The sequence below is a fragment of the Giraffa tippelskirchi genome, chromosome 14 (assembly GCF_054371585.1).
Source record: "Giraffa tippelskirchi isolate mGirTip1 chromosome 14, T2T-mGirTip1v1.2.pri, whole genome shotgun sequence".
NCBI lineage: Eukaryota > Metazoa > Chordata > Mammalia > Artiodactyla > Giraffidae > Giraffa > Giraffa tippelskirchi.
In genome coordinates, this window is record NC_137288.1 from 26,864,811 (window position 1) to 26,876,577 (window position 11,767).

Genomic DNA, 11,767 nt, shown 5'->3' on the forward strand with positions numbered 1-11,767 from the left:
AGGCTTTCTTTTCCCTAGGTCCTGCTGATTGTGAAACTGACAGATGTTAAGAATCATCTCCTGTGTGCACATGCTCAGTCATCTAGCACTCGGCGACCCCATGGACTGTAGCCTGTCAGGCTCCTCTGTCCATGGAATTCTCCAGGCAAGAATACTAGAGTGGGTTGCCATTTCCTTCTCCAGGAGCTCTTCACAACCCAGGGATTGAAGCCGAATTTCCTGCATTGGCAGGTGGATTCTTTACTGCTGAGCCACCAGGGCAGCCCAAGAATCATCTTAGACAAATATAAAAGCCCCATCTTGAAGATGCAGGGCTAACTCACAAGACTGTGTTTCTGGATGGCCTCTGGGGAACAGAATGCTTATCTATCTTGTGACGATTAGGTCAGAGATAAACTCATATCTTTTTTGGACAGGAATCTGAGCAAACTCTGGGAGATGGTGAAGAACAGGAGGCTGGTGTGCCACAATCCATGGGTTTGCAAAGAGTCGGGCACGATTTAGCAACAGAACAGCAATAATAACAACAAACTTCTGTGTTATTACTAAATTACTGTATTTTGAATCTCTGTTACCAGAGCTTAGCCCATACTCTAAGTTAATATATGACCTTATTCTGAAACGTACTTAAAGTTATACAGTATATTTAATGCCACATTTTAATTATTCATTAGCAGCTACTTTTCTTTAGAAACCACATGTGCAGCAGTATCCCAGAATTTTTTGCATTTCTGTAGAATCCTCTTTGGAATTAGTGGAATCTGATCATTCTCTTGTTTACTTGGTATTAATAAAATGGTTGCCTTATCTGTTTTAGATAAGACTTAGAATAAAAACAAGTGTTCTGAATAAGTAGAATGTGCCCACAGTTCTATTTAAGAAATGCACATACTTAGCACATAACACAATTCAAAATGGCAAAGTGATACTTTTAGAAAATACACTGGTGATCACCTTGGAGAAAGCTTACCTTCAGTCTGTTTTTCAGCCCAAGAGGTGATCTTTCTGATTTGGTCAGAAGCTCCCATAAAATTCACAGACTGTGGCTCTGCACCAAAGTATGTTTTCACATCTACTAAATATTTCTGGAAGATATAGGTAAAATCTCCTTTTGCAGAATTTTTTTTTTTTTCCAAAGCTGAGCAATCGATTCTATTTAGATTATTAAAAAAACAAACAAAAACAACCCAGCTAGATGTGTAATTGCAGACATCCAACCCATTGTTTTCTTCAATCTTTCCATATTCCAGCTGTGGTTATAAATCAAACTCCCCTCTGTAAACTTAGCTGGATGCAGACTCGCCATGCAAAACTGCAGTTGTGGAAGGAAGGCCTGCCTCCCACAGCTCTGAAGCCTCCACATCCATATATATATTGGCCATGTGGCATGTGGGATCTTATTTCCAGGTGTCTTAACCACTGCACAGCTGGTGCTCTCCTTCTATCCAATTTCTTTACTTTTTACCCACTGGGCACCTGGGTCTTCTGGCTCTGTTCTGAAATGTGCCAAAGAATGTGCTAGACAAACACAGAAGAAGTAAATGTTTGATAGGGTTTGGGGTTGACCCCTCTGAGGGTCTGCATTGTGGGGTCTCAACCATCAAAGAAGAGAAGTTGACTTAACCGCATGTAAAGAATCTTTTCTAAAGTCATGATGTGAAGTGACTTATCTGATCCCAAAGTCAGCTTTGCTTTTGAGGACAGAGTCTCCAGGCACAATTCGATGACCATTCCACCTTCTGCTCCTTCAGACTCACCGTATGGAACAACTCTAGATCTTTTGTTCTATTTCCCATGAAACAAATGTTGGCCCAGGGGTTATATAAACCACATTTCTTAGTGCATTCGTGGGTTGTATCCCTTTATTCTGGGCATAAAGTTCTGATCACTAGATATGGTTTGAGATATATTATGGGCTTCCTTTACAACTTGACACATTGGTCAGTCTAAATGATTATTAGAAATACTGACCACAGACACCCATACATTAAGATTGTCCCTGGGATCCCTGGAGAAAAGTACAAAGAGTTTATTGATTGGTCTCACATGAGTCTTTCTTTCCCATCAACTTAAAATAAGATGTTTGCGCTTACCTTATGAAACAGATACATTTTCTCCCCATAGATCCTGTTGGCTGCTTTAAGTATGCAAGCATGGCTGGAACTGTTGATTTCTGAAATAAGTGTCTGGAAATCAGAGTATATTTCTTCAGGCTTGATTGAACTCCTTTAAAAAAAAAAAAATGGTCAAATAAAAATGTTGAAAAAGAACTATGTGTATATGAGCAACTTAGAATAAAAGAAATGACTTCATGTTCATGAACAAATGCTGAAATCAATTGTATGGTAGGTAAAATTTTCTTCTTTAGTATTGTTAGTGCAAGATACAAAACTTGTTGAGGCACAGTTTTCTTCACACTTATAAGAACAAGGTTGAAAGTGAAATGGCTCTGAAGGGAAAGAAAAGGGAGAGATAAGGGGAAAGAATATGACTCTTTCAAAAAGTGTAGACATTGCCTACTTTAAAATTTTCCCATAGTTTTAATATCTTTTTCTAAGAAAAATTACCTATTAAAGGTTGCTGAATTTAGCCACTAAAATAAATACGCTAAAAGTACCTTCTCTTTAGTTATCAAATGGATATTGAAATATAAGACATATCTTTTTCCTTTTCTTTTCACCATCAGGACAAAATTTGCTGTCCTGGTCTCTGCTAAATTAAAGAACCTATAATTTCAATAAAAAGGCAATACATGGGCACATTTTGCAGAGCTGTGATCATTTGAAATACACGTCAGTAACTACAAGCCAGTCATTCCCATAGCTGCAAAACACACAACTAATGAACCAAAGGAGCTCTGATTTGACTTAAATGGTGTGTTACCTGAACTAACAAAGTCAAGAGCTGCTTTTAAATAAATTTTTAAGTTGAATTTAAGTTGTTAGTCTCTTTAATACTTTGCATAGAACATTGAAAATAACATTGCGAATAGCCTTAGACGTAAAATTCTCATGTTTCCATGTTTCCTTTTTACCTATCATTGTTTTGAGAAGAAAGTTAAGTATTCAACCTAGTGGATCATTTACCAATTTAAGCAAAAGCCACCATTTCCCCAATTATCTGGAAAATTCAGGAATTTTAGTTGTTTTTTTTCTACTTAAGGGCTTCAGTTCTCACTGCCAGCCACCATCTGACGATGGAGTCGGTCATCGTGTTCACCCAGCATTTATGGGAAAATTCACAGGAAGTATGTGGACTCTGTGTTTCCCTTTTGTCCAAGAAGAGAAAACGATGCTACAATCCCATCTCCTGCACACATCCTGGCTGCAGCTCACAGAAAGGAATAATGTCTTTTTTTTCCAAAGCTTGTGCTGACACATGGTGACAGACTGGAACCAGTTGCCACAGAAAAAAACAAAAAAGGGGTTGCCTAGACAATTTATTAACTTCAAACTGAAGCTGTTAATATTTAAGTAGCATTGAAATAAAACGGGTAAGCAACATCCAGCAATACATTTATATGAAATGGACCCAAATTATCTAAGATTAAATCTATCACATTCATAGTTAAACCTTTTCATAATTAGCCAATTATTAGCTAGCTGTGAACCAGGATTTTTCTGTGAACCAAGATTCTGTTATTGCTCTTTTTAAGCCATGCAGTATCTTATAAGTTACAAGACTAAGGAAATATACTCAGTCCAAACGGACAGAATATGTACCCTGCCTGTCTCATTCAGAATTATTATCTGTCTCATTTCCATATTTGTCATGGAGGCCACCCTCTTGGGTGGGAATTCTGTCACTTGGCCTTTCGATTGCTGTATGATACAGAGCTGAATTTATTTGCTTCTGTTTTTATTTAAAACACACACATTTATGTTTACACATGCATAGATACACGTATATATGGCTATTAGATTATACGTTCTGCTATATAAGGTCTTCCTTGGTGGTTCAGCTGGTAAAGAATCTGCCTTCGATGCAGGAGACCTGGGTTCGATCCCTGGGTTGGGAAGATCCCCTGGAGGAGGGGATTCACTCCGGTACTCTTTGCTGGAGAATTCCATGGACAGAGGAGCCTGGCGGGCTACAGTCCATGGGGGTTGCAAAGAGTGAGACACTACTGAGCGGCTTTCACTTTGGCTTTGATATATAAGGCTACACACACACATACACATGCTGTGATTTGAGAATGCTTACATCAGATTAATAACTGCTTTTATAATAATACTGTTCTGCTATTTTAATGCTCTTCGTGGATTCATTAGATTTGTCCAGACAAGCAGGGACTGAACAAAGTAACAAGCAAACAAAGCATAAGGAACAGAATTCACCTGATTTTTCTATTTGTGTCTTTTTAAATCAATTTACTATTTTATTTATTTGTTGTTGGTTGCGCTGGATCTTTGCTTCTTTGAACAGGCCTGAGGGCTTTCTCTAGTTGAGGCGACTGGGGGCTACTCTCTAAGTGCGGCTTCCCTTGTTTTGGAGTCTAGGCTCTAGACGCACAGGCTACAATAATTGCCCTGCAGCCTGTGGGATATTTCCTGAGCAGGGAACAAACTGTGTCCCCTACATGGGCAGGCAGATTCTTAACCACTGGACCACCAAAGAAGTCCTCTATTTGTGTTATTAAGAAAATCCTTCTAAGATTAGAAAGATGATGACTAACTCTATTAAAGTATGAGCTGTGACTTTCTTGAAATATTTAAATAATCAAAATATATATATTTTTTAACATTGAACCAAACTTTGATAACCTCATCCCTCCAACTAATTTTGCCAGAGAACAGGGGTTTTTTAATGATTTTCTTAGAAACAGCTGCCAGTTGATTCACTTTCTCAAACTTATTTTTTAAGATGTGGAAAATTTGTGTGTCTTTTATTTTGGAAGACATGATTGTAAAATGTGGATTATTTTGGGTTTCAGGAGAGGAATGAAAGTGAAAGCCAAAGAAAAAAGAAAGAAAGAAACATTTCATTTTAAGACAATAGAGCGTAGTTGATCTTTCTTACTCACCTGGGCCATTTGGACTGCAGTGGTCCTTTTGGTGCCTAAATACACCATGGCCAAGGAAGCTGAGATGCCCCAGGGAGAAAAGAAGATATTTTTACCCTCAGCACATTCAGCTAGCTTTTTGCTAAACTCCAGAGCAAATCAGTTGATAGATTTTGCTAGAGAGTCCATTGGGAAGATCAAAGAAAAATAAAGCAGTTGAAGACCATGTTAATAATCCTTTCCATTTATTTTATTTTTGTAAATGGATTTTTTGGCTTACACAATTATCTTTTTTATCACCCTTCATTAAAATGACAAAAAAATGTATTATCCAATATGATTATATAAATAATAACCTATGTAACAATCTATATGGGGCTTCCCCGGTGGCTCAGCGGTAAACAATTGGCCTGCCAATGCAAGAGACGTGGGTTCAATCCTTGGAGCGGGAAGATCACCTGGAGAAGAAAATGTCAACCTCTTCCAGCATTCTTGCCTGGGAAATCTCATGGACAGAGGAGTCTGGTGGGCTACAGTCCACGGTCACAAAGAGTTGGACACGACTTAGCAACTAAACACCACCAACAATAATCTATATATCTGTTATCTATACCCTCATAAGAACTGAATGAACATAATTGCAATATTATTTTCAGTATTAGAAAACTGAAGTCCAGACAGTTTAAGAGAACTCCCTCAAATTCTAGAGCTGATGCTCCTGAGAGAACGCCTGAATCCTGGTCAGTTAGTGGCTTCCTGTTGAAAATGCCAGAATATAAATGGTAGTGGAATCAGCCAAGTGCTTCTTTTCAGTTCACCACATACCTGCTGACTTCACCAGTAAATGAGGAATAATTATACACTTTTTTGACTTTGTACTTTTTCTCACTTATCTTTCACCCCTATTTTTGTACTTTTTAACCTTGTTTATTTGTTCACACCTTGAAAAATGATATTTTGGTTCCTGGAGAGCTTTTATCCTCCTTTACAAGAAGTTGAAACCCAACTCTGCTCCAGATCTTTTCCTCTGGAAGTTTTTTCTAAACTTGGGGGTTCACAGGAGCATGTCTGCCACCAAAGTCCCATAACGTAGATTTTACCACTTGCTTGGCGCTTATCACACAGCTAGTTCTGTTTTCATATATTTATCTTTTCATCTCCAAGATAAGTTCCTTGAGAGCAAAATTTTCTTACCTTTCTTTGTGCATCAATTAGCACCCAGTTCAGGACTTTGCACAAGATGGAAACTTACAAATACTTATTTCTTATTTAGAGTGTTTATAGTTTGGGTTCTAGTCACCATTTTTTAAAATCTATTTAAACCTGAAATCTTTCACAGTTTAGTAGAAATGCTTATAGAATAGTAGAGAAGTCAAGACTCTCTTGTATTTATTCTCACTCACTGAGACTTCTTGAGCCCAATCTTAATGAATGGAGGAACTCAAACTTTCTCACATTTTTAAAATATTGTATTCAGCTTCTAAATATCTCCTCTAATCACTCTGATATTTTCATTTAAGTTTTTTTTTTTTTAAGACTGGATCACTATCAAAGAAATAGTGAGTTCAATCCATTGTTATTTTATAGCCAAATAATTTTTCAAACTGATTTAATAGTTTAAAATAAGCTAAATTCCTAGGTCTAGAGATTCCCATTTTAGGGCCACTATTGTATAGTACTTGGTCTTGCACTGATATCATCTGGCCCTCTGAGAAACCTAGAATGAGAACTTCAGAAAAGTCAGGAGATCTTTCTAGTTAAATGGTTGAATCAAGGAAGAAACATGTGCAGACAAAATCTTGATTTTATCATGACTTGAATTAACAGTGATAACTGTTGAAACCCCTCCTAGTCATAGGCTTACCCTTAAACAAACAGTTTCTCAGCCCTTAAATCATCTCTAGTTGTAGCTCCTACTTATTGCAGAAGCTGATGATCATTCTAGGCTAACACATTTAAATAAAAAGAGCAACAGCTCTAGTTTTGTAGTAACTCCAGGCCCTCATAAAATGTTTGAAATTTATGAAGTTTATAAGCACTTTCTCCTGAGAGATCCAGTGCCGTCTTAGAGATAAGCTCCTTGTTTTCTTTATAGCTATGCCCATTTAAATGATGCTTTGTTTACTGCCTATATATTAAGCTTTATCTTTTATTTTTCAGTTGTTTTTTTTTTTTTTAATTTGGCTGCACCGGGTCTTATTTGCGGCATGTAGGGTCTTTGGTTGCGGCATGTGGAATCTAGTTTCCTGAACAAGCATCAAACTCAAGTCCTCTGCTTTGGCAGCAGGGAGTCTTAGCCACTAGACCACCAGGAAAGTCCCTTAAGCTTTATCTTTAAGAACTCGTGAATTTTTTCATGGGGAAAATGCTTGGCTCCATGGCCAAAGCATAATCAACTTGAAGGGAAGAGAGGAGAAACTACTATTGTAGGGCTGAAGACTTTAATCTTTCTACCTATGATTTATGATTATTCTAGAGTTTACATACTTGTAACAAATTCCTGAAAATGACAATTCTCTCTGATGAAAGAGTCTTGTGGAAAGTTAATAGCCACTTATTTTCAACTTCATTAATTCTCTCATTAACATTAATATATCAGATGCAGCCCAGAACGTACAAGAAGAACAATTCTTGCCTTTAAAAAAACAGTACCAAAGTTCTAAGCCAGCAGTGAAAAGTGCTTTCTGAAAGATGCAGAATTTGGGGATGAAATTCTCATGAAATAATTTATCCATTCAAGGGATGGAGAGTGATCTTTTCAAGGGAAACTATAAATAAAGACTAAAGTCTAGGTCAGAAGCCAAATGTGCCCTTTTCAGAATGAATTGCTCTTCTGCAGTTTTCAGGAGGTCTATAGATATATCAGTATGCATGCTCAGTTGCCCAGACTGACTCTTTGCGACCCCATGGATTGTAGTCCACCAGGCTCCTCTGTCCATGGAATTTTCCAGACAAGAATATTGCAGTGGGTTGCCATTTCCTATTCCATATATCAGTATCATTTCAGTTCAGTTCAGTCACTCAGTCATGTCCGACTCTTTGCGACCCCATGGACTGCAGCACACCAGGCTTTCCTGTCCATCACCGACTCCCGGAGCTTACTCAAACTCATGTCCATAGAGTTGGTGATGCCATCCAACCATCTCATCCTCTTGTCCCCTTCTCCTCCCACCTTCAATCTTTCCCATCATCAGGGTCTTTTCCAGTGAGTCAATTCTTTGCATCAGGTGGTCAAAGTATTGGAGTTTCAGCTTCAGCATCAGTCTTTCCAATGAATATTCAGGAATGATTTCCTTTACAGTCCAGGAAATGCTCTAGACCAGGATACTGGAGTGGGTAGCCTTTCCCTTCTCCAGAGGATCTTCCCAACCCAGGAATCAAACCGGAGTCTCCTGCATTGCAGACAGATTCTTTACCAACTGAGCTATCAGGAAAGCCCATATATCAGGGAAGCCCATATACATACATATAAATAAACACATTTATGTAAAATCTCAATCTGTAAAGGGGCTTAACTAAAGAAGTATGGAAATAAGAAAAGGAGAGTAGCATTCATCAAAATGTCTCATCATAGATACACATATTCCCAGCAAATCAGAATTGGAAAGAATCTTCCACTTCTAATCAAATTGCCTCATTTTATCTGCTAGGAAACTAAGGCCCAGAGAGGTTTAATGTACTGATTAACATGCACAGGTATCTAACAGCAGAGCCATCATTGCAATCCCAGGCTCTGGAACCTAAATGCAAATGCTTTTGTCACTATATTTTATTGCCTTTAAGGTTTTATGGTAAAAGGGAGGGACTAGGTGATGAAAGATGATAAACAGGAGAAGGGAAAAAGGAGGGATGATGATGAGCTGGAGGAGGAAGCAGGAAGGACTCTCCTCCCCTTGTCCATTAGAGGATATTCAAGGTCTCCTGACTTTCTGACAGTGCTGATAATACTGCCTACCTGGTGGAGCCGTGCATATCAGAAAATAACCTCTCCACACTCCCAGCACTTCTAAGTTTACCTAAAGCCATTTCTGTGGGAACAAATAATCTGGCAGGGTTTCTGATAAGCATGTAGTATAAGGTTAGGGGCTTAGATTATTCCATGGAAGAGAGGGAAGCTAATGGCCCCTAGAATGGTGGCCAAAACTTAAAGCTGGGTAGGGGTAGGGGGTCAAGAGTCAAATCAGTAGTTCCCTACACAAACGAGTAAGATCGAGTTTATGTTGACAAGTCCAGTCTTTTGAAGGGGTAGAAGGGTTTTGGTTCAATCATTCTGAGACTATCCTATTTCTTTTTGCCCCTGTTGACAGATATAAAGGTAGCAAATCCAATAACATGACTGGAGAAAACATCATTCATGGTTTAACAATTCACGGCAAAACTATTTCTCTCACATCTTTGGAAATGAAGGCGCTCTCCTGCTTAGTCTTTTTCCAGCACAATCTTTGAACCAGCTCAGGGTTAAATCTCTCAGACTTGCACAGAATTCTTGGCCGATGGCCTTCAACTATCATTTCTGTTCTGCGGAAGTCTTGATCATTTGTTATTTAGCTAGGCACTTCAATGAAGAAAGAAAACATAAATAAACATTTTTAAACAAAGACATATTTACAATACCTTGATTTCTCCTGCTGGAGAATTGGCAGTGGGTTCCTTAAGTAAGAGATCGTGGCTGAGTTAATTAACTCTGAACTGTAGGAGTAATTTTTAGCAATTTTAGCACAACCCTTTTCTTAGCCCCACCCTCTGATTCACTTGTACAAGCCCATACACTCTTCCTTTCAAGTTTATCTTGACCAGAAGCTCAAATAAAAAGAAAGATAGGTAAGGTTTTGCTTCAATTACTTAATTGCCCACATTTTCCATGTCTGTCTGCAGATAGAGCCTGGAATTATGACAAATTGTAACTCACACTTTTCTGGCTTCATGTTTTCCCTAGTCTGCCAACTGGCAGTGATTAGTGGCTTCCCCAGGATATTTTTTTCCCACAAAAACAGAAAGTTTTAAATTAGTAGAATAATTAAGAGAAATGAAATGGAGACTATTATAGGTGAACTGTTTGCTGTTAAATTGCTCACAAGTTACTAAGTGAAGTATCCAGGAAATGTTTCTGTTCTTCTCATTTGGGTGCTGGTGTTGACCCCCAAGCACAACTCCAACTAGTTTATGTCATTGTCCCCACTCCAGAGACATGGGGTCTGGATGGATGTTTAAGATGCAGTTATTGGGTCTGGTAAAAGACCTGCCTGCCAGTGCAGTAGACACAGGTTTGATCTCTGGGTCAGGAAGATCTCAAGGATTCCCAGGCAGCACTAGTGGTAAAGAACCCCGCCTCCCAGTGCAGGAGACCTAAGAGATGTTGGTTTGATCCCTGGGTCTGATCCCCTGGAGGAGGGCATGGCAACCCATTCCAACATTCTTGCCTGGAGAATCCCATGGACAGAGAAGCCTGGTGGATCGCAGTCAATAGCATTGCCAAGAGTCGGACACAACTGAAGCGACTTAGCACACACATGCACACACACTCCCATGCATCATATGGAGGCTCCAGATAGAGGGATGGTCCATCTTGACTGCCAGTGGTTCACCAGAGAGTGACTCAGGCTATATTACTGCATAGATTTAGTTATTTGCGTTACATTCAGCATATCCATACTGGTTTGGGGGAGGGGATCAGACAAGAAATTGTTTCGCCTTCTCTAAAACCTCTTCTTTAAAACCACAGACTAAGTTTTATTCATGTTTTCCCACAAACCTTCTCCAGATTCCTTTCTCACTTACCTCTTGTTTAAAATCTTTTGGGACATTAATGGCAGTCCACTGTATAAGACTCTGCACTTGCACTGCTGAGGGCATGGGTTCAATCCATGATGAGGGAACGAAGGTCCCACAGGCTGCACTGCACAGCCAACAATAAATAATCAAATAAAATCTTTATGTATTGATATACTAGCTTGTAGGAGACAGGAAGAATAAAAGAAAAGCAGCCCCGGCAAGGGCCGCAAAAGAAATTTATAATTATTGATAAACTGGATGCTATAAGGCATGAGACTCTTGGAAAAAGTCCAGAGGGAACAGTTCATAATCTTGAAAACAAGATATGACCCTGGGGTCGGAAAACCGACCCCAGACTGTTTCTCAACTGGAATCTCAGAGTCACACGTTTTATGTATCTGGTGGAAAATCTATAGATAAGAAGATTAGTCCTGGTTACTGACTTGTTATTGATTACTGTCTTAATTACTCAATTGTTAATGATCATTTTGTTCTTTGCCCCTGAAGGCCGTGTGAGTTATAGTTTTACTCCCTGCATATTCTTCCATGCACAGCTGAAAGTATAATAAAGCTGGCTTGGATTCAGTTCCGTCACCTTCACCTTGGAGCAGTGTTCGTCCCCTGATCCTCGCTTTTCTCTGAATTCTCGTGTCTTGTTTCTCATTCTCTCGCCATATTGCACTTTCAGAAACCCTGCTTGTCGAGCCAGTCTCGACACTAGCTATGGGCTATCCAGGTGGCCCCAGTGGTAAAGAACCATCTGCCAATTCAGGAGACATAAGAGATGCAGGTTTGATCCCTGGGCCAGAAAGATGCCCTGGAGGAGAGCATGGCAACCCACTTTAGTATTCTTTCCTGGAGAGTCCCATGGATAGAGGATCCTGGCGGGCTACAGTCTACGGGGTTGTCAAGAGTCAGACATGACTGAAGTGACTGAGCACAGCACACACATACTAGATATATTGATAAAATTTTGGTTTTGCATTGTTTTGA